The 26,404-nt window shown below is 34.7% G+C and overlaps 1 long non-coding RNA gene across 1 annotated transcript; it reads right to left on the reverse strand.

The window, feature by feature from the left end:
- Positions 1–10,715: 10,715 nt before the first annotated feature.
- Positions 10,716–26,398, reverse strand: LOC116269174. Its single transcript, XR_004176590.1, has 3 exons — positions 26,225–26,398; positions 23,726–23,802; positions 10,716–12,743 (listed from the first exon to the last, which is right to left on the reverse strand). It is a non-coding gene; the product is annotated as an uncharacterized LOC116269174 (long non-coding RNA).
- Between the last annotated feature and the right edge of the window lie 6 nt (positions 26,399–26,404).

Consider the following 26,404-nt stretch of genomic DNA (forward strand, 5'->3'; position numbering starts at 1 on the left):
TGATATGTGGTTTTCTTTTCCTGCGTTAATTTGCTTAGCATAATGGCCTCCAGTTATATCGATGTTGTTGCAATGGACATGATTTCATTTTTTTATGGCCAGTTAGTATTCCATGGTGTATATGTACCACATTTTCTTTATCCAATCCATGACTGATAGACTCCTCAGTTGATTCTGTGTCTTTGCTATTGTAAATAGTGTTGTAATTAACGTTCAAGTGCATGTGTCTTTTTGTCATAATGACCTATTTTCCTTAAGGTATATACCCAGCGATGGGATTGCTGGGTTGAATGATAGCTCTGTTTTAAGTTCTTTGAGAAATCTCCAAACTTCTTTCTACAGTTGCTGGACTAATTTACACTCCCACCAACAATGTGCAAGCATTCCCTTTGCTCTGTAGCCTTGAGGGATCTGTTGTTTTTGACTTGTTAATAATAACCATTCTGACTAGTGTGATATAGTATCTCATTGTGGTTTTGATTTGCATTTCTCTGATAGTTAGTGATGTTGAGCATTTTTTCATATGCTTGTTGGCTACTTGTATGTCTTCTTCCCCTTCCCCTTCCCTTTCCCCTTCCCCTTCCCCTTCTTCTTCTTCTTCTTCTTCTTCTTCTTCTTCTTCTTCTTCTTCTTCTTCTTCTTCTTCTTCTTCTTCTTCTTCTTCTTCTTCTTCTTCTTCTTCTTCCTCTTCCTCTTCCTCTTCCTCTTCCTCTTCCTCCTCCTCTTCTTCTTCCTTTTCTTCCCTCTGTCATCCAGGCTGGAGTGCAGTGGCATGATCTTGGCTCCTCTGCCTCCTGGGTTCCAGCGACTCTCATGCCTAGCTTGCTGAGTAGCTGAGATCACAGGCATGTGTCACCCCACCTGGCTAGTTTTTGCGTTTTTAGTAGAGACAGGGTTTCATCATATTGGCCAGGCTGGTCTCAAACTCCTGGCCTCAAGTGATCTGTCCCCCTTGACTTCCCAAAGTGCTGGGATTACAGACATGTGCCACCACACCTGGCCTTGTATGTCTTCTTTTCAGAAGTGTCTGTTTATGTCTTTTGCCCATTTTTAATGGGCTTATTTGTTGTCTGCTTGTTGATTTGTTTAAATTTCTTATAGATATTAGATTTCTCTTAGATGCAGTTTGCAAATATTTTCTCCCATTTTGTAAGTTGTTTGTTTATTGATTGTTTCTTTTGCTGTGCAGAAGCTCTGTAGTTTAATTACATCTCACTTGTCAATTTTTCGTTTTGTTACAGTTGTCTTTGGTGCCTTTGTCTTGAAATCTTTGCCAGGGCTGTTATCGAGAGAGGTATTTCTTGGGTTTTCTTCTAGAGTTTTTATAGCTTTAGTGTTTACATTTAAGTCTTGAATCCTTCGTGAGTTAGTTTTTGTGTATAGTGAAAGATAGGAGTAAAGTTTCATTCTCTACATATGGTTAGCCAGTTATCACCACACCATTTATTGAATAGAGATTCCTTTACCCATTGCTTGTTTTTTGTTGATCTTGTTGAAAATCATATGGTTGTAAATGTGTAGCTTTATTTCTCAGTTTTCTATTCCTTTCCATTGGTCTATGTGTCTGTTTTCGTACCAATATCAAGTTTTTTTGGTTATGGTAGCTTTATACTATAGCTTGAAGTTGGTTAGTGTGATGCCTCTGGCTTTATTCTTCTTGCTTAGGATTGCTGTGGCTATTTGGACTCTTTTTTGGTTCCATATGAATTGTATTGGTCTATTCAGGTTTTCAATCTCTCCCTGATTCAATCTCAGTAGATTGTGCATTTCCAGGAATTTATTCATTACCTCTAGATTTTCTAATTTGTGTACATAGCATTGTTTGTAGTATTCTCTGAGGATATTTTCTATTTTTGTGGGATCAGTTGTAAAGTCATCTTTAACATTTCTGACTATACTTATTTGGATCTTCTTGTTTTTTCTCTGTTAATCTAGCTGGTGGTCTATCAATCTTTTTTATATATTTTTTGAAGAATCAACCCAGTTTCATTGATTTTAAAATTAAAGGTGTGAGTCACCGTGCCCAGCCTGATTTTTTGTATGGTTTTTGGATCTCAACTTTATTAAGTTCCTCCCTACTTTTAGTTATTTCTTTTCTTCTGCTAGCTTTGGGAATGGTTTGTTTTTTATTTCTAGTTCATTTAGGTGCAAAGTTAGACTGCTAATTTGAAATCTAACTTCTTGATAAAGGTATTTGGTTCTATAAACTCTCCTCCTAGCACTGCTTTAACTGCATCCCAGAGGTTTTGGTAGGTTGTGAACCAACTTTCATTAAATTAATTTCAAAGAATTTTTAAATTTCTCCCTTAGTTTTGATGTTCAGGAGTTATTCAGCAGCAAGTTGTTTAATTTTCATGAAGTTCTGTAGTTTTGAGAGATCTTCTTCATATTGGTTTCTATTTTTATTGTACTGTTGTCCAAGAGAGTGTTTGGTATAATTTCAATTTGTATTAATTGATTGAGACTTGCTTTATGACCAAGCACGTGGTCAATCCTAGAATATACTCCATGTGGAAATAAGAAAAACGTACATTCTGTGGTTGTTGCATGGAGTGTTCTGTTGATGTCTATTATGTCGGTTTGGTCAAGTGTCAAGTTTAATTCCAGAATTTTCTTAGTTTTCTGCCTCAATAATCTGGCTAACTCTGTCAGTGAGTTGCTGAAGTTTCCCAGAGTTATTGTGGTTCTCTATGTCTTTTTTGAGACTAAGAAGTTATTTTATGAATATGGTGCACCACTGTTGGATGTGTATATGTTTAGTAGAGTTAAGACTTCTTGTTGGATTGTACCTTTTATCATTATGTAATGTCTTTGTCCTTCTTAATTTTCAGTGATTTAAAATCTGTTTTATATAAGAACAGTGACTTCAGCTCTTCTTTGTTTCCCATTTGCATGGTAGGTCTTACTGTATGCCTTTACTTTGAGCCTTGGTTGTTGTTATATGCAAGATGGGTCTCTCGAAGACAGCAGACAGTTGAGTCTTTGTATTCAGTGTGGTACTCAATGTCTTTTAAGTGATGTGTTTAGCTTATTTACATTCTGAATTAATTTTGATATGTGAGATTTTGATCTTGACATTGTGTTGTTAGGTGGTTATTATGTAGGCTTGATTATATGATTGTTTTATAGTACCTTGGGCTATGTGCTTAAGTGTGTTTTACGGTAGCAGGTGTCATTTGTTTAGTTCCATGTTTAGCACTCTCTATAAAACCTCTTATAAATCTGGTCTAGTTTAAATATATTCCCTCAATGTTCACTCGTCTGATAATTTTATTTCTTCTTCCCTTATGAAGCTTAGATTTAAGTAATATAAAATCGTTGGTTGGAATTTTTTTTCTTTGATGACACTGAAAATTGGCTGCCAACCTCTCTTGACTTTTAAGGTTTCTGCTGAGAGTTCTGTTGTTTCCCTAATGAGGTTTCCTCTTTATGTGGCTTGACCCTTTTCTCTAGCTGCCTTTAAGAGTTTCCTTTGTTTTAGCCTTGGTGAGTGTGATGATTATGTGCCTTGGGGTGGTTGTCTTGCATAGTACCTCACCGGAGTTTTCCCCAGAAGCACACTTCTAAGGATATTTTACGTATCTTCATCCACAACTGTGATAAAATGGCCATAGTAGCTGCAGGAGAGACCGAGTAGGTGAGTACTATTTCTCTCTACCAATAGCTAGTAGTAAACAAGAAGGGGGACATCAGAAATTAGGAATGCGATTAGAGTTTCCCAAAAGTCAAAAGATTCCTTCTATAATTTATTTCTCTGTTCCTCAGTACAATTGCAACAATAGAATCTCTTTTTATCTATCAATAGCTTATGCTTTCCAAAGTTTACAAAGCAATCAGTTTCGTATATACTCTGTTCTCTTGGAAAAACTCTTTGAAAGTTTACCCAAATATATCTGTCTTCCACCTGAGAACATATGTGAAATCGGTAATCCTAAAACACTCTCCTTCTTCAAGAAATATAAAGTTAATGTGAAATCAGAATCCAGATAAACTAATTTCCCAGGTTCTTTTTTTCCTCTAGACATATCACATTCTGTCTACTCCAAAGCCCTTCCTCATAGATCTGAGTTGTACAATCCCCTATCTGTATCCGCAATTTTTAAAATCCGTTAGTCTGTTGCATTATAAGAATTTACAAAACCATAATTTGCTTTCTATATAGACTTTTCTAGTATTCTAAAGTTATGCCAAATTTTAAAAGCCTCATGACATATTTTGGTAAATTATTCAAATTGTGTACTATTTGGTTATTTTATTGCTATTTATCATTCTCCATCAATCTGAAAACCTTACTCTTTTTTTCTGTTGGGAGTTGACATAGCAAGCTTCATTAAACTAAGCTTTTGAATTAAATGGTTATACATTTTCCTGTCCATAATTTTTCTTTCTTTGACTACTTTACAATAGTTTCTTATTTTAGCCAGCTTTCCTATTAATTTATTTTATCATTTCCTGTAAATGCAAATATCAGTACATAAATATCTGAATACAGTGATATGGACAGAGTTTAGTATTTGTTCAAGTTTTTTGTTTTGTTAGTTAATATAATAGTGACATACAATAAAATGAACAAATCCTAGGTGTACACTGGCTGAGTTTTGATGAATGAATATTCCTAACTCGCATTTTATCAAGATAGAGACAACCATTGTCACCTCAGATATTGCCTTAATCTTACCTCCCACTCAATTCTTATTCACACCCTTTCAAAGGCAATCATTATTATAACTTTTTTTCTGATAAGCATTAGTTTCATCTGTTCTACAAATTCATATAAATGAAATAATTCAGCATACACTCTGAACAAGGCTGATTTCAACATTTTTAAATATTTTTATATAAAAATATAATATTTTTAAAAAATATTTATCCATGCTGTTTTGTGTATCACTAATTTGTTCACTTTCATTGCTGAGTAGGAGTACATGGTATGAATTATCACATTAGTTTAACAATTTTCCTTTTGAAGGACACCTAGGCTGTTCACTTTTTTCGGCTATTACTAAAGTTGCTGTGAATATTCATCACACTTCTTTTTTGAAAATAAAGAAGTTCATTTCTTTTGAATAAAGCCAAGGAAGAGAAGGCTATGTCATGGATTGTTTATTTTTTACTTACAAAGAGGAAAACAACTCCCAGATTTTCTTCTAAAGTGGTTTTAGCATTTTATCTTCAACCATGTATGATAAGACATGTTATTCAATGTTTCTGTCGACATTTGAAGTTGACAGTCTTTTTTGCTGCAGCCATTCTGATGGATGTGTAGTAGTAATTTATTGTAGTTTTAATTCGTGTTTCCCTGATGACTAATGAGGTTGATCTGTGCTGCCTAGACTTGACCTCACATGGTTGCAGAGTCAGCTAGAGATTTTATCGGAATTTATACATAGAATTCAGAGCTCCTCATCCCTGTATTTTTTAATCTAACATTTCCATTAAAATTTCTTTCATATTTTCTCTGAGCCAGTATCAAATGTATTGGGGCATTTCTCTTGTATCTGCTATAGGCAACTATTCCACCAGTACAACTAGTCTAGCAATCCCGTTCATTTCTGCAACTCTTTTACCTCTCAGTCAAGCAAGAAATTTTAAAGGAGGATAACTGACTCAGGTTGGGAAACTGTAGAAAACAGTGTTATGTTTACAATGTACTAAATGTTTGTTGGAGAAATGAACTCCGAATATTGGTTTTGCCTAAGCTTACCACAGCTACTGAATCCTTCCACATGGGTAGGATTAGTGAAATCTTGTATTTTTAATGCTTAAATATAACTTAAACTCGTGTAAGTAAAAAATGAAAAAATATTTGCTATACGTTTAGAACATTTTTAAATGTACATGATAATTTAATATTTTAGATCAAAGGAAGTGGAAACTTTAATTTCAATTTAATTTTAAAATTCAGAATTTAATTCTGGAAGGAGAATGGGGAACAAAATGGGTGCACATAAAATAAGTACAATATGCAAAATGATTTCCATCTGCAAAAAAGAAAAGATTTGAGGAGATACAATATATTTGTACGTATATGGCAACAAGAATAAATATGTCTTAAATTTTTATTCAAATTAATATTTGATGAATCTTTGTTTAGCCTATGAATCTTTGTTTAGCCTATGATTAAAATCAATTTCAAAATCATATTTCTTGTTTCCATTTTCATATAAAATGGACTTTATATCTTATGTATTATAGCTTATGTATTAATGTTGGCACAGCTAATCCAAGTTTTAGAAATAATATACATTATTTAACTTAAATAATAAATAAATCTTAAACTGTGATTCTTTTACAGGTATATTGCTTTTATTATATATGTAATTATTTTACAAGTATATCATTTTGATTATATATTTTACAATAGATTAAATGAAAACAATGCAATTATATTTTCAACTTACTCCATGAGTATTTTAATACAATGAAAATCATATTAAACTTAACACCACGGTGGAAAAAGGTCTTTCTGTTTAGCAAAACTGCATCTTCCTTATGGTTCTAATTTCATAAAGCTTTTCCCATATCCTCACTTCATCTGATGATTTCATGACATGTCATTCACTGAGAATTAATTACATGTTATCTTGTGATCTCTCTTTTATTTGTAGTATTATTTCTGTTTTTCATATAGATATGTCCTGTTCCCCTAAATGAACTTAATATTCTCAGAGAGCTTATGTAGTAATTCAAGCTATTCCCACGCAGGAACACATAAGAGACATACACATGTGGTCTGTTGACTGCATATAAAAATGAAATATATCTTTGTTTAAAAACATAAGATACCCATTCTAATATCATTTTAAGTGCTTAAATAAATTTTCAGCACTTAATTTAAATTCATTAAAATTAAATAAAGTTGAATGTAAAAATGTCAGCTTTTACATTGACAACCAAAAGTTATGTTTTGTCAATGTAAAAGGTGAATTGATAGGAGGCTAAAACAAAGATTTGGTATGAAAGTCAGCCAATGTCAGATTAGGCATGTCACAGGGAAGACAGTCAATATGTTAGTTCTGGGAGAAAAGATTCAAGGAAGGCAAGAACTTCCATATTTTAAACCTGAGATAGATGCTAGTGCTGTTCCAAAGTATTACAGAAAGCTGAAGGCCCAGTAAATATAAATAAGAACAGAGTATAAGGTGATTTTAAGGCTATTGCCTTTTGAATTTCTTACAACCTCAATTATTATTGTTATTATTATTGTTTCAAATGGGGTCTTGCCGTGTTGCTGAGGCTGGACTAGAACTCCTGGGCTCAAGGGATCCTCCTGTCTCAGCCTCCTGGATAGCTGGGACTACAGGCACATGCCACCATGCTCAGCCTAACTCAATTTTTATTTCCTGCTTTGGTGCTTATCACAAAAATTAATGATAATTCACAGCAAGAGGTACATAAAATTATATATAGTCATCCACCACATGATGACGTTTTGACCAATAATAAACTACATATATGATGGTAGCCCTTTAAGATTATAATGAAGCTAAAGAAACTCCTATCACCTAGTGATGTAACAATCATAAGTCATATCGCAGCTCATTACTCACATGTTTTTGGTAATGTCAGTGTAAATGAACCTATTGCACTGCCAGTCAAATAAAAGTATAGTACATACAATTCTGTACAGTACATAATACTTGTCAATGAAAATTAGTAACTATGTTACTGGTTTCTGTATTTACTATAATTTTATCATTATTTAAAAGTGTACACTTTGAACTTATAAAATAAATGTGTTAATTGCAAAACAATCTCAGACAGTTCTTTCATGAGGTGTTCTAGAAGAAGGCATTATTATACTAGGAGATGACAGTTTCATGTGAGTGATTGCCCTTAAAGACCTTTCAGTGGGACAATATATGGAGGTGGAAGACAGTGATATTGATGATCCTGATCCTGGGCAGTCCTAGGCTAACATGCATGTTTATGTCTTTGTTTTTAACACAAAAGTTTTACAAGGAAAAAGTTAAAATGCTAAATGTAGAAAAAAGCTTATAGTGTAAAGACATAAAGCAAATGTTTTTGTGCAGCTGTACAATGTGTTTGGGTTTTATTTGTTTTTTGTTTTTTTGTTTTTTTGAGACGGAGTCTCGCTCTGTCACCCAGGCTGGAGTACAGTGGCCCGATCTCAGCTCACTGCAAGCTCCGTCTCCCAGGTTTATGCCATTCTCCTGCCTCAGCCTCCCGAGTAGCTGGGACTACAGGCGCCCACCACCTCGCCCGGCTAGTTTTTTGTATTTTTAGTAGAGAGGGGGTTTCACCGTGTTAGCCAGGTTTTAAAAGTGGGCAAAGGATATGAACAGACATTTCTCAAAAGAAGACATTTATGCAGCTAACAGACACATGAAAAAATGCTCATCATCACTGGCCATCAGAGAAATGCAAATCAAAACCACAATGAGATACCATCTCACACCAGTTAGAATGGCGATCATTAAAAAGTCAGGAAATATAACAGGTGCTGGAGAGGATGTGGAGAAATAGGAACACTTTCACACTGTTGGTGGAATTGTAAACTAGTTCAACCATTATGGAAAACAGTATGGTGATTCCTCAAGGATCTAGAACTAGAAGTACCATATGACCCAGCCATCCCATTACTGGGTATATACCCAAAGGATTATAAATCATGCTGCTATAAAGAAACATGCACACGTATGTTCATTGCGGCACCATTCACAATAGCAAAGACTTGGAATCAACCCAAATGTCCATCAGTGACAGACTGGATTAAGAAAATGTGGCACATATACACCATGGAATACTATGCAGCCATCAAAAAGGATGAGTTTGTGTCCTTTGTAGGGACATGGATGCAGCTGGAAACCATCATTCTCAGCAAACTATCGCAAGAACAGAAAACCAAACACTGCATGTTCTCACTCATAGGTAGGAACTGAACAATGAGATCACTTGGACTTGGGAAGGGGAACATCACACACCGGGGCCTATCATGGGGAGGGGGGAGGGGGGAAGGATTGCATTGGGAGTTATACCTGATGTAAATGACGAGTCGATGGGTGCTGACGAGTTGATGGGTACAGCACACCAACATGGCACAAGTATACATATGTAACAAACCTGCACGTTATGCATATGCACCCTAGAACTTAAAGTATAATAATAATAATAATAATAAAGTCAAGAAGTTAAAAAAATTTTCAGTGATTTAAAATCTGTTTTACATGATATAAGAATAACGACTTCTGCTCTTCTTTGTTTCCCATTCAAACATAATTATATAATATATAGAGAGAGAGCTATGCTTTTCCATCCACACAAAAACCTTGTTGATTCTCTAGAATATGTAAAAATAGCACATTAAATTCTGAATTACAAATTTATTTAGTGCTAAGTATATATGGCTTGCTTGTGTTTGAAAGTGCTGTGATGTTTAAATTTAGCTATTATAAAATACAGATGTGTTATAAAAACCCTCGCAGACTATAAGTTTTAATAAAAATATTAAATTATTTCCTCACTATTGCTCATGTCTTCTCATCCTCTCAAATTTGTGAGGGGAATCCCAGCATCCTTGAAGAGCTCTGTAGTCACTCTTTACTGTGGGTCAGAAATTACAATGGTAACTGCTGCAATAAAACAGGAATCTCTAAATGCAATGGGGATAATAGGATCCTAAGTGGCATGGTGCAAGTGGTGGCACTTAATTATTAAACACAAGGCAAGCATGATTACTGTAACAGACAGCAGATATAAAGCTGTGATCAATAGATTGACTCACAGAGATCTACGATATTGGCTAGTTGACCATGGCTTCCCTAGAAAAAAATATAGATGGCAGTCTCTTAAATTCTTTTTTGATCTGTGTAAATGAGGAGTTCTGGATCTACTGAACAGAAACACAACTTGGCACCAAAACGGACTCATGGCCCCTTGTTTCCATTCTTGAGCAGTTTACATACCAAGAATCTCTTGGTTGAAAAGAAGGCTGGGTTCCCTTAAGGCTGGGTCATATTGAGGAAGGACATAATTTTAACATATATATTTTTATTTCAAAAGCTTTTGAGGTACAAGTGGGTTTTGGTTACAGGGATAAATTGTATAGTGATGAAGTCTGCAGTTTTAATGTAGGTTTTTGCAAAACTCCCACCCTCCTTACTTCTAAGTCTCCAATAGCCATTGTACCACTCCACATGCCTTTGCATACCCAAAGCTTAGTTCTCACTTGTAAGTGAGAACATATAGTATTGGGTTTTCCATTCCCAAGTTACTCCACTTAGGATAATGGCACCCAGCTCTATACAAATTGTGCAATACATATTATTTTATTCATTTTATGGTTGAGTAATATCCCATATTACATATATATGTAATATATATGCAACATATATTTTATATATATTATATATATATATGTTATATATATATCACATCTTCTTTATCCACTTATCAGCTGTTGGGCACTTAGGTTGGTCCCATATGTTTGCAATTGTGAATTGGGTTGTAATAAATATATGCGTGCAGGCATCTTTCTGATATAATGATGACTTTTCCTTTGGGTAGATACCCAGTAGTAGGATTGCTGGATTGAATGGTAGATCTACTTTTATTTCTTTACAAATCTTCATACTGTTTTTCATAGAAGTTTTACTACTATACATTCCCAGCATTGTATGAGCAGTCCCTTTTCGCCACATCCATGCCAACATCTATTTTTTTTTTTTTTTTTTTTTTTTACTTTTTAATCATGACCATTTTGGCTGTGTTAAGGTGGTATCTCATTGTGGTTTTAAGTTGCATTGAAGAAGGACATAATTTAATGAAGAAGATGCTAGATCCCTTAAAGAAGGATGTAATTATTTTCACATAATTAAGTACCTGCAAAAATAATGGTTACAGTGATTATCAAGGTTATGCAAAATAAAACATGATAAATTAAAAATGAAAGCAAATCTAAAACATGTTCACAATATTTAGACCTATTAGAGGATAGTAAGATCATATTTGAAATGAGGCACCTATGTAAATGAGGGCACATGGAATAATTTAATCCATGAATTACAAACATTATCTGAATTTTCTCACTTAAATAAAACAGTATATTTTTTGTATCTTCAAAATCACAGCAAGAAACAATAGTTCTAATGGTCTTTAAAATTTGGCTAGAATTTTGAAAAATTACTGTTTTCAGTATGGAATTCCTAAGCCAAAATGAAAATATTACGAGCACCTTCTATGAGTCAGTAGTTGAAAATAAGTTCACTGCTTTTTGTACAAAGAACTCAAATACATTTAGAAGAAATATTTATAAGTCAACTAAAACCCTTGACACTGTTAACCAGGAGAAGGAGACAGACACCCACTGAAACTTAGTAAATATGACATAAAATAATTACACTAAGTAACATACAACATATTTATGTTAAGTGAAAATGGGTTAATTTATTACATTTAAAAAAACAAAATTTCAAATCACCGGCAAAACAAAACCCAACAGTTTTCTGTATGTAGGAAATACATGTAAAACAAAATGATTAAGAAGGTTTTAAAATAGAGAAATAGGGAATAATGTGACAAACATATGCAAATATTAATATAATAGAAGTCAGTTACTGATATCAGACAAGGGAAAATTCAGAAAGAAAAGCCACAAATAAGGGAGGGAAGAATGCAACGTTTTGTTTGTTTATAATTTTTTTTTTTTCTGTAGAATGTCTCCAAAGGTCTTTATTATTCCCACTTTCATTACTTTTGAAACCATACTAAAGATAAAGCATTTCTCAGGCTGTTCACTAATTAGGTGAAAAAATTCAACCAAACAACACCAACAAAAACCCATAACTTGATAAGCAAGCTTCCTAAAATAACATTGTGATCCCCTGCAATGTTAATATGAACAACCAGCTGGCAGAAGATGATAAGGATGCAGTAATATTTTTAATTGGTGCTTGTTCTGGATACATATTAGAATAGTTATAATACCAACTACATGAACAATTATTCTAATGTTAACAAAAAACAAATTTCTCTTAATCCATTATAATAAGAATAAAAAGTAAAGAAATTATATAACCACAATTAGAGGCATCCTATTTAAATGAATATTTATTCTTTAAAATCGGAGAACAGTTACATTTTTTGTGGTTATTGCATTTAAAGTAACAAATATGTTTGCTTAAAAAACAATCTTAACTCAATGCCAGTTTCATTTTAATAAATAGAACTGATCCAAAGTTACATGCTTGAACAGTTAGCATTATATTTTCTTAGCTGTATGATTTGATGGAAAACTGATAGAAGACTTGAGTTTTAATACTAAATCTCCCACTAATCTAATTTATAATTTTAGAAGATAATTTCATTTTATTGAGTGCCCGTATTATTGTTTATAAAATTAAAATGTTCAATTCAATGATGTTCCATAGTAACTTCTGTTCTAACATTTTGAAGGGTTTCACATTTTAGAATATTTTATTGAAATATAAATACTCATAATCAATCATCTTGTGTCACGTTCAAACTTTCCCTCCTTAAACTCGTAATACACACATCACATATTTATATAAGCAAAGTATGTAAATTATACATCTATACTGAAAATAAATTTGCATAAGTTAATACTCTTACTAAATCTGAAAGACACTATTCTGTTCTTTTCTCATTTGCTTTACTTTAAAAAATATTACCCTTGGCATCAGCTTCTCTTCTGCTGAACCTGCCCATTGCTTCCTCACAACTTTCTCTGGTAAATCTCACAAACTTCTCTAGTCTTTCTTTGTCTAAAAAAAAAAAAAAAGAAATTACACTTGACTCACTCAGTTAATATCATAAGTTACTAATAGTTTGAGATTCTCCATTTAACAAAATAATTTTATCTTCATGCATATCTGTAATCTCTATACTATGATTAATTTGTGGATACTGGCAGGTTTTATAAGCATCTGTGCATGAAGGCTGAACAATCACAAAATCTTCTTCTGTAAAGTTTGTAACAAATTTATGATTTACATACTATTAAGTAGATAAATGAATGAGAGAAATAGATCAATAGCAAGCCTTACCACATTTTTACTATTCTATAGCTCATGTTCTTAACATTGAACATGAAAACAGCAATTTAGAAGCTAAAAATGTGGGATGCTATCTAAAAGAGGGCAGTGTCAATTAGAAGAATCAATGCTCATAAATGAATGCCCTCCTTCTCCCGCCCAAAAAAAAAGGAAGAAAGGAAGAAAAGAAAACTGGAGATACCCTACTGTAAACACATTGGCAATGTCCATTTAAACAGTGACCCTAAAATAAATAAATAATGTGCTTACTCATTTGCTGAAGTGGCATTTATTGTATATCTACTAATGAGTCCTGTCTACTTAATAGTAATTAGTGGGCACTGTTCTAGTTATTGAAGAGTGCACTGAACAAGAAAGACGAAAATCTTCTTTAAAGATTTTTCATATTGTTGTGATGAGCCAGATAAAACAAGACAGAGAAATACAATAATACACCAAATTTCACTTTCAGTTAAAAGGGGGACTGAATGCCTACCGACAATTCATATATGCAGAATTTCACCTAAATCGAGTATTTGTTAGCCAAATAATAAAAGTCTCTAAGTTTCAAAACTATTTATCAAAATATTACATTGGCTGAATCAGTGTTTCTGGAATCCCCAAGACCACCTACACCTCTGGTCCTAGGACACATGGAACTCCATATAAAGTTATGTTCACTTCTAAGATTTATTACAGCATAAGAATACACAACAGGATCAGCAAAGGAAGGAGTCTGCAGAAATCCATACACAGTCTTAGGATATTCTCCCCTTCCTTTTACATGACCACCTAGCATGCTCCTTTCATTGGCAGTGAAAAGTGCAATAAAGTGTATGCAATGTATCTGCCACAAAGCCCATTAGACACTCAGAGCGTGTATTAGTTTGCTAGGGTTGCCATAACAAACTGCTGCAGGGCGGATGGTTTACATATCAAACATTGATTTTCTCACAATTTTGGAAGCTATCAATTTGAAATTAAGGTGTTAGTAAGTTTTCCCTATGTATACATCTGTTCTAATCTCCCCTTGTTGTAACAACACCAGTCATATTGGATTAGAGCCCACCCTTATGACCTCATTTTAACTTAATTGCCATTTAGAAGTCCCTGGCTACAAACACTGTCACATTGTGAGGTACTTGACATTACAATTTCAACATATAAAGTTTGGGAGACATAATTCATCCCATAACAGAGTCCAGGGTTTTTATGGGGGCTGATCATGTAAGCACCTGCTTCTAGCACATATAAAAATTCCAAACTCCTAGAAACAAGGCAGGCATTCAGCATAAACTGCATTGTTTTTGCAAACCATGCAGGAACAATGAACTAGTGTTATCAGTTTGTGAATGGTTTGATTGCCAAATTCCCAGGTGCCAGCTAAGTGTGAACCTTGCAAATAGGTTTTTCTTTTTATTATTATTATTATTATTATTATTATTATTATTATTATTATACATTAAGTTCTGGGATATATGTGCAGAACGTGCAGATTTGTTGCATAGGTATACATGTGCCATGGTGGTTTGCTGCACGCATCAACCTATCATCTAGGTTTTAAGCCTTGCATGCATTAGGTATTTGTCCTAATGCCCTCCCTCCCTTTGCCCCCACCCACTTCTGACAAGCCCCAGTGTGTGATGTTCCCCTCCCTGTGTCCATGTGTTCTCATTGTTCAACTCCCACTTATGAGTGAGAACATGCGGTGTTTGGTTTTCTGTTACTGTGCTAGTTTGCTGAGACACATATACAGGTATGTTTGTTGCAGCACTATTTACAATAGCAAGGACTTGGAACCAACCCAAATTTCCACCAATGATAGACTAGATAAGGAAAATGTGGCACATATACACCATGGAATGCTATGCATCCATAGAAAAAATGATTTCATGTCCTTTGTAGGGACACGGATGAAGCAAGTAGGTTTTTCTGAAAAATAGTGGTATCAGGTCTACTGGGTTAAATCTTTTGTGCATAGTTAAGCTGACAAGTAGAAACTTGTTTTCAATTTGTGGTACATTTTTATACCAAATACTATATATAACACATATAATGTGTGTTGTGATTTTTAAACTTTGTTTTGATTTGTAAAAGATACGAAAACTATAAAATTTTACAGTTGAGTCCATAATAAGTAACGTGGTCCATTTTACTCACTACTTTTGGTCTTTTTACACATCACCTAAATTTATATTTTTAAAAATAACAGGCCGGAGCACGGTGGCTCAAGTCTGTAATCCCAGTACTTTGGGAGGCCAAGGCGGGCGGATCATGAGGTCAAGAGATCGAGACCATCCTGGCTAACACAGTGAAACCCCGTCTCTACTAAAAATACAAAAATTAGCTGGGTGCAGTGGCAGGGGCCTGTAATCCCAGCTACTCGGGAGACTGAGGCAGGAGAATTGCTTGAACCCAGAAGGCAGAGGTTGCAGTGAGCCGAGATCACACCATTGCACTGTAACCTGGGCAACAGAGCGAGATTCTGCCTCAAAACAAACAAACAAACAAACAAACAAAACACCTGAAAACTATCTATGGACTTTGTTGACAAACTACAAGTTTCTTTAACAAAAAATGGAGAGTAAAAATTGGGGGAAAGGAGAGAGGACTCTCTGTTATCTCTGAAACAAAAGAAAATTATATAGAGAAAAAAATCGTTTTAGCTATTAGGTGAAACCACAATCTAAGAAGATGGTCTATCCAGTACAGAAAGAGAACACTAATTGCAGGCACATAGCTTCTCAGATGTTCATTTCCGGGAGGATAAATTATTGTAACCGCTTTGAGGAAAGCATGGCAATACCTCTAAGGAAAAAACCCCATAGAAATGGGGGTATCTTTTAATTCAGCAATCTATCTAAAAGGATGCTTACTGTAGAATATTTGTAATGTAAAAAATTGAACATTCATAAATAGAAGACTAGCTGAATAAATTATGGTAATTACAGCATTAAATAGCACATCCATATGGTTAAAAACTAAATTAAATCCTAGTGTGCTTATATGGAATGATCTTCAAAATATATTGCTCAGTTAAAAATGTACCAAGTGGAACTCTGAAGACTTAATATTTTATAAGATATTTTTGCATGTGTATAATAATATACAAACTACTGCTGTTTGCTTCTGGGTTGAGAGTATCAGAATCTAGATTTAAAGAGTGAGTTATTTTCCTTTTTACTGTGTAGATTTTTTCTCACATGTGTATTATTTTACCAATATAGAATGTGCCTTTTGTGCCCCTAAGGGCTACCAAAATGATTAAACCAACTGCTAGAAGGATGAAGTTTAAGAAAAGCTATCATATAAATCAACACGTCTTAGAATTTAAAATAACAGAAAGGATCAGATTGATAATTCAGACTCAAGGACTCGGAGATCTTATCCAGTATCAAGTTTTTCTAACAATTTCAAGGTCACATGGAATCACGAGGCACAGGTAAGGAAAGGTGAGGTCAGGATGTCTGTGTTTATTTCAGTTGACTGAGTCCTATCACACAATATCAAAGACATTTCTGGCCCAAGTGAACAGATGAGTTTTCTATGAGGTATGCAGGCACCTCATTTTCATGAAAGGAGACAGATTATAAAACATTTATATTTTCTACAGAAAGAGTTACATATATTATAAAACTTTTTCCAAGGAGTCATTATGCATAAGTCCATATACTTCTGTTTGCTTACTATAAATAATTCTAGACAATTAAGAACATTCTACTAAAAGCTTCACATAGGAAAAGACTCTTTTGTTAACAGAAGACCTTTATTGTTATTGTTGTTGTTTTACTGGGAGATTTATCATTAGTATGTTTATAAGAGGATTAGTTCAAGTCACTTGCTTTCTTTATATTCCAGGAGCACCTCAGGGAAGGGAGAGAATGTATTGCAGAAATGCAACTTAACTTTTTCCTTTCCAGATGGCATGGATGAGTTTCACAGACATGCTGATCAAATACAATTACAAGATATAATCAAATATATTTACACTAGAATTTATACTAGAATAAGAAATTAGTAATTAGTATTTCATGCACAATGTTGTTAATTTATATTATTCTTTGTTCACAGAAGATTGCTAAAATAGATGAAAATAATGATAAATTTTGATAATAAATTGGCAAATGGAATCAGTGGATTATTGAAGTGCATAAAATAGTTTAATGATTGTATTTTTAACATGTGATATAGAATCAAGAAAAGAAATTGTTATCTCAATCCTTTCATAACTTGCCCCTCATGCCTCTGCCAGGCTTTATCAGGGTCATGGTGCAGAGTGTGGATGATGAAGCTCTGCCCATGTGGTGGTTTTAATGTTGGTTTTCCATTCTTTTTTTCTAATTATATACTGATGAAATCCAACATGAGAAGCAAATATATACATAGTTTTCAAGATTTAAGGTGTAAGAAATAATTTTACTTTAAAATATGATGAGGAGAAAGGAGAACTGTTTGTTGGTTAAGAATGATCCCTTGTAACACAGCCCATTTCAAAGTTTTATGATGACAGGCACATTATTTAGTTTCTTCCAATCTAAAGTTCCTCTTTGAAAAATAGAGATTGTAATAACTGTCTCACAGTGTTAATGAAAGGATCACGTACTTTGTCAGCTGACTATAACAATGAATAATAAGTTGTAAAGATAGTTATCCACTTCTATAAAATGAATTGTTCTAAAACCTAACCACTCAAAACAGCAAACATTTAGTATCCCACAGTTTTTGCATCTCAGGAGCCTGGGCATAGCCTAGCTGTGTGCATCTGGCTCAAAATGTCTTACAAGGCTGTGAACAAACTGTTGGCCAGGGCTGAGGTCTCATCTGGAGGCTGAACTATGAGAGGATTGGATTCCTAGTCCCATAACCTGAATGTAGGCAGAATTCACTTCCTCAAAGACTGCTGGACAAAGGGCTCATGGTCATCCCTGGTTGTAGGCTAGAGGCCTTTCCCAGTTCCTTGCCATATGGTCTCCTCCTTAGATAGTTTACAACCTGGCAGCTGGCTTCATTCATAGTAAGTGAATGAGAGAGTAGAATAAGGTGGGCAAGATGAAAGCAACATTTCAAAAGTCATCACCTTTTCGAACATTTCGAAATCATCACCATATTATATTTGTTAGAAGCTAGTCACTAGGTACAGTTCACTTTTAAGTATTCGAGGTTACATAAGCGTATAAATATCAAAAGGCAGGGATAATTTGGAACCATTTTAAAGGCTTCCTAACTACAGTAGACTTATTGAGGAATAAATGGGAGATGTTATTATTTGTATTAATATAGTTTTACTGGAAATTGATTATATAACAGTAAATTGCTTACTCTTCACTTATATATAAAGTTAATAAGCAGAAAGACTTTTGTTTTATAATATTTTTGGAAATACGACAAATTGTAAAAACAAACTGCAGCCATTTGATTAATAAAACAAAAATACTCATTTTGCTGGATGATATTTTCTAGCTATTTTTCAAACTTTTTCCCCCAAACACCTAACATATATAACAGTGACTGAGATTGTAAGAGCAATTTATTCCCATAATTATAAAGAAAAAAAGCTATAGAAAACAGAAAGTCCAGCTCCTCAACGTCTTTCTGTGATTTTAAGCTAGATAACATAACACGGTACAATGATCAGGACTACACAGAGATGGGGCAGACTGATCACTATAAGTCATTGTCCCTACTGATGCTACCCAATCAATGATATCATAAGATTTGATATTTTAGAGATGAGGAAACAAGTCAAGAGTTGAAATAAATAGGGTTTAAACACAGGCAATCCTACACCTGAGTCTGTGCTATTAAAATTGCACTATATTTTCTTAAGGTCTCTTACTACCAAGAAATTTTTCTCCATTTATGATGTACTATATGTCTCACTACCTTACATTTTTAAGCTTGAACTGAAAATGTATTTAACATTACTTTTTGTTTTATATTTCGTGTATGTGTGCGTGTGTGTGTGTGTGCGCGCACGCATAGAGAGACAGAAGAGACAGAGAGAGAATAGATGAATAAGTTTTCCAACCAATATTTAATTTGGGTCCTTTATTTAAGGTGTGAACTACTTAACAGGTCAGAAATCTGTGTTCAGTATCAGTTTTTCTACACTACTAAGATAAATATATTACAAAGCAATGCAAAGTACAATGCAATGTACTTTAAAGAGTGAGATGCTGGCAAAGATATATACCTCATATTATCAAAGGGTACTGTGTGGTTCCTAACTATATTTTTAATATAAGTTTTCATTTTCTCTTTCTTAACAATGATAATTATTTGAAAACTACATAAAACATCATCAAAGGAGTTATTTTCCAAAAATACAAAAAAATAGGTACTCTTAATGAATCAATTAAACGAGGCTTGGTGGTTTCGTTCCATCTGCTCTTCTGCAGATTCTGGAATCCTTTAGAAACTCATATACATCATGAAGATTCTGATATCAATATTTTTGCTATTACTAGACAGACTCTTGAGTCCTCTGTCAAATCGATATCCTTAACAAAGTCTTTAATGACATGCCAATATACCAATCTTACCTCATCAGCAAGATGTTCTCTCACCCTTTGTCCTTAAATGGGTCCTCATAAAATTCATGTACACTCAGAACCTCAAAATGTGAAGTTATTTGGAAATAGAATATTTAGATATGTAATCTGGCCAAAATAAGGCCATACTGGATTAATATGGGCTCTAATCCTATGATTGGTATCCCCGTAAGAGAAGATAAATGTGGACACATGGACACACACAGACAGAAGCAGCCATGTGCAGACAGAAGCAGAGATTAGAGTGATATAAGAAATGCCAAGGATTGCCAGCAATCACCAAAAGCAGGGAAGAAATAAGAAAAGATTCTTCAAGAGAGCCTTCAGAGAGACCATGGCCTTGTCAACACCTGGATTTTTGGACTTCTAATCTCCAGAACTGTGAGGGAATAAATTTCAGTTATTTTCAGATACCAGCTTGTGGTACTTTGTTACAGGAGCTCTAAGAAACTAATACACTCTTCTAATGTGGTGTTTACATTTCTGTGATGGAATTTATATTACTATGCCCTTTACTGTATCTGCATATACCAACTTTATAGCATTGAACCTTAATCTAGTTAATATTCAGCCTTAATTACTATAGATTTATATATCTATTCTTCTTTTCCTATTTATTTCTCAGGCTTTTTTTTTTTTTTTTTTTTTTTTAGATTTTACATTGTAATCATTACTGTACATTTCTGGAAAAAATCCTTTAAAACCTTTGAAACTTTCTGTCATTTTAGAATGTTAATGTTAATTCCTCAAGTTTCTTAGTTTCAGTCTATTCTGCTATAAGTAATTCTATTACATTACAATATACTAGCTACCATTACTAGCAATTTTAGATATGCTTTATGTGCAGACTGCCTTTTTAACTGTTAAATGAATTATGATCACTGCAAGGTAATATCAAAAACATTTTATTATGTCTACTTTCTGATGAATGTATTAATAATAATTATTTTAAACTGTCAGGTTAAATTATTGAACCTGGACAATATAAGATAAAGTAGACAAGTAATTTTAAACAAAAGTTTACTTTTTATTTTTAATTTAAAAATACCTTGCTTAGAAAAAAGAGATAAGGTTATTGTGAGATATCAGTCAACCAAATATTAATTAAAAGGTGGCATTATTAAGAATATATGTCAAATATTAGATGAAAGCAAAAATAATCAAATGGACCCTTAAGCATTCAAGAAATTAAGAAAGTATATATAACTACATATAGTATACATAACTATGTATAGTATATATAACTACATATAGTATATATAACTACATACAAATTAAAATAAATGGCAAAGTTTATGGCTAGATTGAATCAACATAATAGTTCATTAATTAAATATTGTGTTTTAAAGAGTATAACTTAAATTGGAATGCTTTTTCTAAATTAAAATGATCATTTCTATTTTTTGGATTCAGAAATCAGCTCAGGTTAATGAAATAGACAAAAAATGGGGATCTGTGAGGTTTAATTCTACATATCATTGTGGCTGAGATCCAGCACCCAGATATTTGTTCTAACATTTGGAATATTTCTATGAGGGTGTTTTCTGGATGAGACTAACATTTAAAACAGTGGACACTGAGTCAAGTAGATTGCCCTTCACAATATGAGTGGGTCTCATCCAATCAGTTGCAGGACTTAACATAACAAGTACTAATTTCCCCCAACCAAGAAGAAATTCTGCCAACAGACTGCCTTTGGGTTCAAACAGCAATTCTTTCTCAGCTTGCTGGGCTACTGGCATATGTAGACGGCTCTCAGTATATAGAGAGAGGAATATACACACACACAGACACATAAACACATATCCCCTGTTGGTTCTGTTTTTCTTGAAAATCCTGACCAACAGAGGATCCTAAAGATCTTGTATTTTATTTCTCAGTTAGATATAAGGAGGTGGTAAATCCCAAACATTTAAATATTCTGCTTATATAGTTACATTAAGAAATGATAAATAAAAATGAAGAAAACCTGGGAGTACAGTGATTATTATATAAGCTAGGACTTTGGGTTGAAAGTAATAGAAAACCAGCCTGGCTAACCTAGAGAGAAAATATTTGAGAAAGCTCAGAGAATATATAAGAAGGTCTGAAAGAATCCAAGTTGAGGAAAATGGAAACACAATATAAAGCCACAGATGTAGTTGGATTAAAATGTTGTTGCTTGTGTTGTAACCAGACATTAACCCTGACTTCATGGTCCTTAGCTGTACAAGAGTCTTTTAATTAATTCCTTTTCAGACAAAGTCACATGCCCTTGACCCTCCTCCAAGGCGTGCCAAATGAAAATATGTACCCCATCTTAATTTCAGTAAAAAGTGGATTGAACATCTACCAACATTCATATATGCAGGATTTTCTCCAAATAAAATATTTATTAGCTAAAGAATTAAAATCTCTACACTGATTATCACAAGCAAAATTGAGTTGTATTTCCTCTCAAGACAGAGTACCATGGAGAAGATATGCCCTGAAACATCTAAAAAACAAACAAAATACATGAAGCAACAATTTTCAAGACACTAGATCAGGGAATGGTCAATGATCTCTGAAAAACAATAAACAAAAGAGGCGAGGCATATTGATAAAACTTGAGAGAACTTTCAAACCACAGCATAGGTAGGGAGAATCCAGATGGAGCTCATCTGACTCCCTGAGTTCAGGAGACAGAACCCAGAGCCCAGGAAGGCAGATACAATTAGAGTATGCAAAAGCAAAGTAGAGAGAGGACAGCTGCATGGAACAAGAACTTTCAAGATGTGCGGAGAATTGTCGTTGAGTATTTCCTGCCTATTTGTCAGAACACTGTGAGAAAACTACCATATGCCATGGAAAATAATCACTCAAAAGAGATAGTACTGGGTTTTCACAAACAGCTGTAAACATTACCTGTTCCCACCAACTAGGCTGGAAAAGCTTCTGATGGGATGAGTCATTGGGTGGAGTGTGGAGAATAAAGCAATAATTAATCCTAAACTGAGGTCTCTTCTGGTCTTCTCTAACAGATCTCAAAAGTAAGACCCAAAAGGAGAAAATTTTCTCCTATAACTTTGAAGGAGCTGATTCCAGCTATTAGTCTTCAAGTCTGTCAGCTGACGTTCCAAACATCATAGAACAGAGAGCAGCTGTCTCCTCTGTGCCTCATCTGAATCTCCAAACCCAAAGAGAAACCACTAGACACAATAAGTAATTAATGTTGCTTTAAGCCTAAGGTTTTGGAGAAATTGGTTTTTCATATATAGATTATTAACCCAACTTGTTTTTTAGTTCATAGGTCTTTGAATTCATACAGGCAGTATTCAAATAGCTGTCCATGGACATAATTGTAGATTACAAAACACTAAATTTTTAAGCCTAATCACATTACTGAATGAGACTTTTGGTAGTCTTAGGAGAGGTAAGTGTGTTTTAAATATAGAAGGAATGTGAATCATTCGATCAGAGAGTGATCTTTGGTAGATTTCTGAGGCAATGAGCCCTATGAATGGGAGCCTTAGTGTATCCATGTCTTTATGTAGCTAGTTTCCTTCTATGTCAGACAATAACAAACGTGATGTGAGTAAATACTTCAGAAGCACATAAGCACATTAATGTTTACTCAGTCTTGATGCTGGAAGTCTTGAAACTAAAATGGAAAACCATATTGCCTAACTTCCTGGAGAATGAAAAGAATACATGTAGACAGTGATCCAGCCATCTCAATCATTCCAGCCTGTTTGTTTTTGTCTGAGAGCCCAGACATGTGAGTGAAGCCATCCTAGATGATCCAGCCCTAGCTAAGCAAATGCAAACCCAAACAGCACCAGCAAACCCAAACAACACCAGCAAACCCAGAGAACTGTGAGAAGTAATAAATCATTGTTTAAAGTTACTAAATTTTGGAAACGGTTTGTTATGTAGAAAAGGACAATAAAGTCTCCGAAAAGACCCCAATGCTCATAAAACCTCAGTTTTATGAACTGAGTTCATAATGAACAATGTTCATAATACTCCTCTAACTTTTCCAAGAATACAACAAATTCTCCTTTACATATAAATGTCATAGATATTTTATCTACATTGTAGACTTCTTCTTTTCCATTTGCTTTCTTTATAAATAGAACTCACCTATTTGATGTGGATTTTTCTTTCATTTTTTTTGAGAATTCATTTTTTCTGGCTTACCTATTTCCTCTGGAAATTCAAGCTTGTCATCCACCACCGTCAGCTTCTCACAGCAATGATTCCCACCAACTCTGTTCCTTTAAAAGTAGGTGAGATGAGGAAGAGCTCAAAGTTCTGAAAGTTTTCTTCTTAAATTTTTCTCAAATCCATTCTCTGCATGTCTACAGATCATGAAGTCTCCCAGATCTTTATTCTCATCCCCATAAATCCACCTTCAAAATTGTTGCCAGGGTGTTCTTCTAGAACAATAATTAGCTTAAAAGTTTTCAGTGGGTTCTCATTCATGTCTGACTAGGTCAGGAAACAAAATTTTACTTAGTGCTCACGAAGTGCTTGCTCAGCACTATGCTAGGTGCTGTGCATACAAGTCGAATAAGCCAACCCCTGCCCTAAAGGAATTTATATTCTAGTAAAGGGAGACTGACAGGTAAACAGATATTCTTGCTGTAATGTGAAAATGTTAAGATGGAAGAAAGCACAGAGGGAGAGAATTTGTCAAAAGCTTAGAAAGTCAGAAAAACTTCCTGGAGGTGTAACACTTGAGTTGTTTCAAAGGCTGATTGAAATTAGCCAAGCAGTGAATTGAAAGGGGCTGTCAGACAGAGGGGACAGCATAAACAAAGATGCAGAATTATGCATGAATAAGCAGGCCCCATGTAGAGAACTAACCACAAACAGTTTGGTGTCTTTTGAGGTTCAATTCTGAGAGGTAGTATAGGGGAGTTATGTCTCAGAAACGGACAAAAACAGGGCTGTGCAAGGTAGTATAATAGTACCCCAAAGATGTCTATGTCTTCATTTCCAAGACTGAGTATGTGACTATTTCATAGCAAGGAGGAATTAAGATTGCTAATGGAATTAAGGTGCTGATCAGCTGATATTAAGATAGATAAATTAGCATGGATAACCTAGATGGACCCTATGTAATCATAAAGTTTCTTTAATTGTATAGAAGAGAAGGAGGCAGAGGTCTGAGTCAGAGAGAGATTTGAAGATGCTACACTGCCAGATTTAACCTGTGAGGAAGAGGCAGCTTCTAGAAGCTGGAAAGGTCAAGAACATAGGCTGTGATCTAGAGCTTCCAGAAAAAACACAGCACTTCCAATACACTGGTTTCAGCCCAGTGAGATTCACTTTGGACTACTAACCTCCATCACTGTAAGATAATATATTTGTGGTAATTTAAGCCACTAAGTTTGTGGTGATTTGCTGGCAATAAGAAACTGATACAGACACCAAGTAACAGAGTCTATTACACACTTTGTGCTGAGGGCAGTTGGGAGTTTAAAGTGAGGAAGATAAATGGTCAGTTTGCCATCAAAAATCAAATTGATACAAGATGGATTGCTGGGATAGAGGGTGGCAGGGAGATGTTATAAGGCTGTGGCAATGGTGCAAATAAGCAAAGAATGATTAGCAGCTTAATCAAGAGAGTAAAGTAGGAGTAGATAGAATGAGGCAAATTAATTTTAGTGATAAAATTAGTGGGACTTAGGTACCAACTAAACATGGTAGAAAAGGGGGAAAAGAAGTATGTGGAAGCATTCCTTAGTTTGGCTTGGGTAGACTTTGGTATTGTCACTGAGATGGGAAATGCAGGAAGAAGCCTTTGCTTTTTTCCTGGTTTGGTGAAGGGTGTGTGTGTGTTGAGATTTGAGTAGACTGAATTTAAGATGACTGTGGGATATCCATATGGAAGCTGGCAATAGACTATATCCCAAGCTTAGATTTCAAATTTAAGAGTCCTAAGCACATGTGTGAAATTACAACAAAGAGAGCAGAGTGCACTGATTAAGAAAACAGTCTCAGGAGCCACCATTTAAAAGCAATTGTCAGTCTTCCTCAATCTTTGAAAAATAAAGGGTAATTATTGATAAGGCTATTACAATAAATAAATGTTTAAAAGGGTGTTTAGCACAGTATATGTAAGCTAGTAGATTCTCAAGAAATGGTAACTGTTATTACTAGTCGGGCCAGAAATAAAAGAGAACAGCAGTGGCCCAAAGAAAGTATGAAGCTAAGTCTAAACAACAGGTGGGTTAGACACATACTGTCTCTGCCCTCAGAATACTCCCAGTCTAGTTAGCTTCTTACAGGCAGGGGCCATATTTTACTCACAGCTGTGTCCTACCCAGTGCCTAGCTCAATGACTGGCCCAGAAGGGTCAAGCACTTTATAAATTTCGGCTGGATGGTTGAGGAGAAAGAGTTAAATAGGATCAAGCGGCAGGAGCAGAGAGGAGGCAGTGGGAGAGTGGTAAAGAGCGCTAGAAAGGAGAAGGAAACCTAGGGGACAGAGGAGGCAGGAGGAAGGCAATGAACCCCTGAAGCCAACGCGTCTGCCTTGTGGACCTGGTGTGGGAAGAAGTTGTGGGAGCCTGGGGTTGGGGTGTGGCCCCTATGGGGGAAGATGTAGAAAGGGCGAAAACAATCACTCGGGAATTTTTATTGAACGGAACAGGGCTCCTCGGAGGCCAGAGGAAATGAACCAGTTACCCACCAACAAAGCTTATACTTTTTCGTTAGGATTGGCTAAGGGATGATGGTTTCAGAGAAAGATGAAGTTTCAACTGTGCTCCTCTCAGATCCGGCCTCTAGGACGGACTTTCCCAGCTCAGAGGGCGCTCTAGGCACTGGCGCGAGCCGCCCCTCAGGAGGCCACCGCCCTTCTGGGGCCGCT

This window comes from Papio anubis, chromosome 10, assembly GCF_008728515.1.
Source record: "Papio anubis isolate 15944 chromosome 10, Panubis1.0, whole genome shotgun sequence".
In the NCBI taxonomy this organism is placed as follows: Eukaryota; Metazoa; Chordata; class Mammalia; order Primates; family Cercopithecidae; genus Papio; species Papio anubis.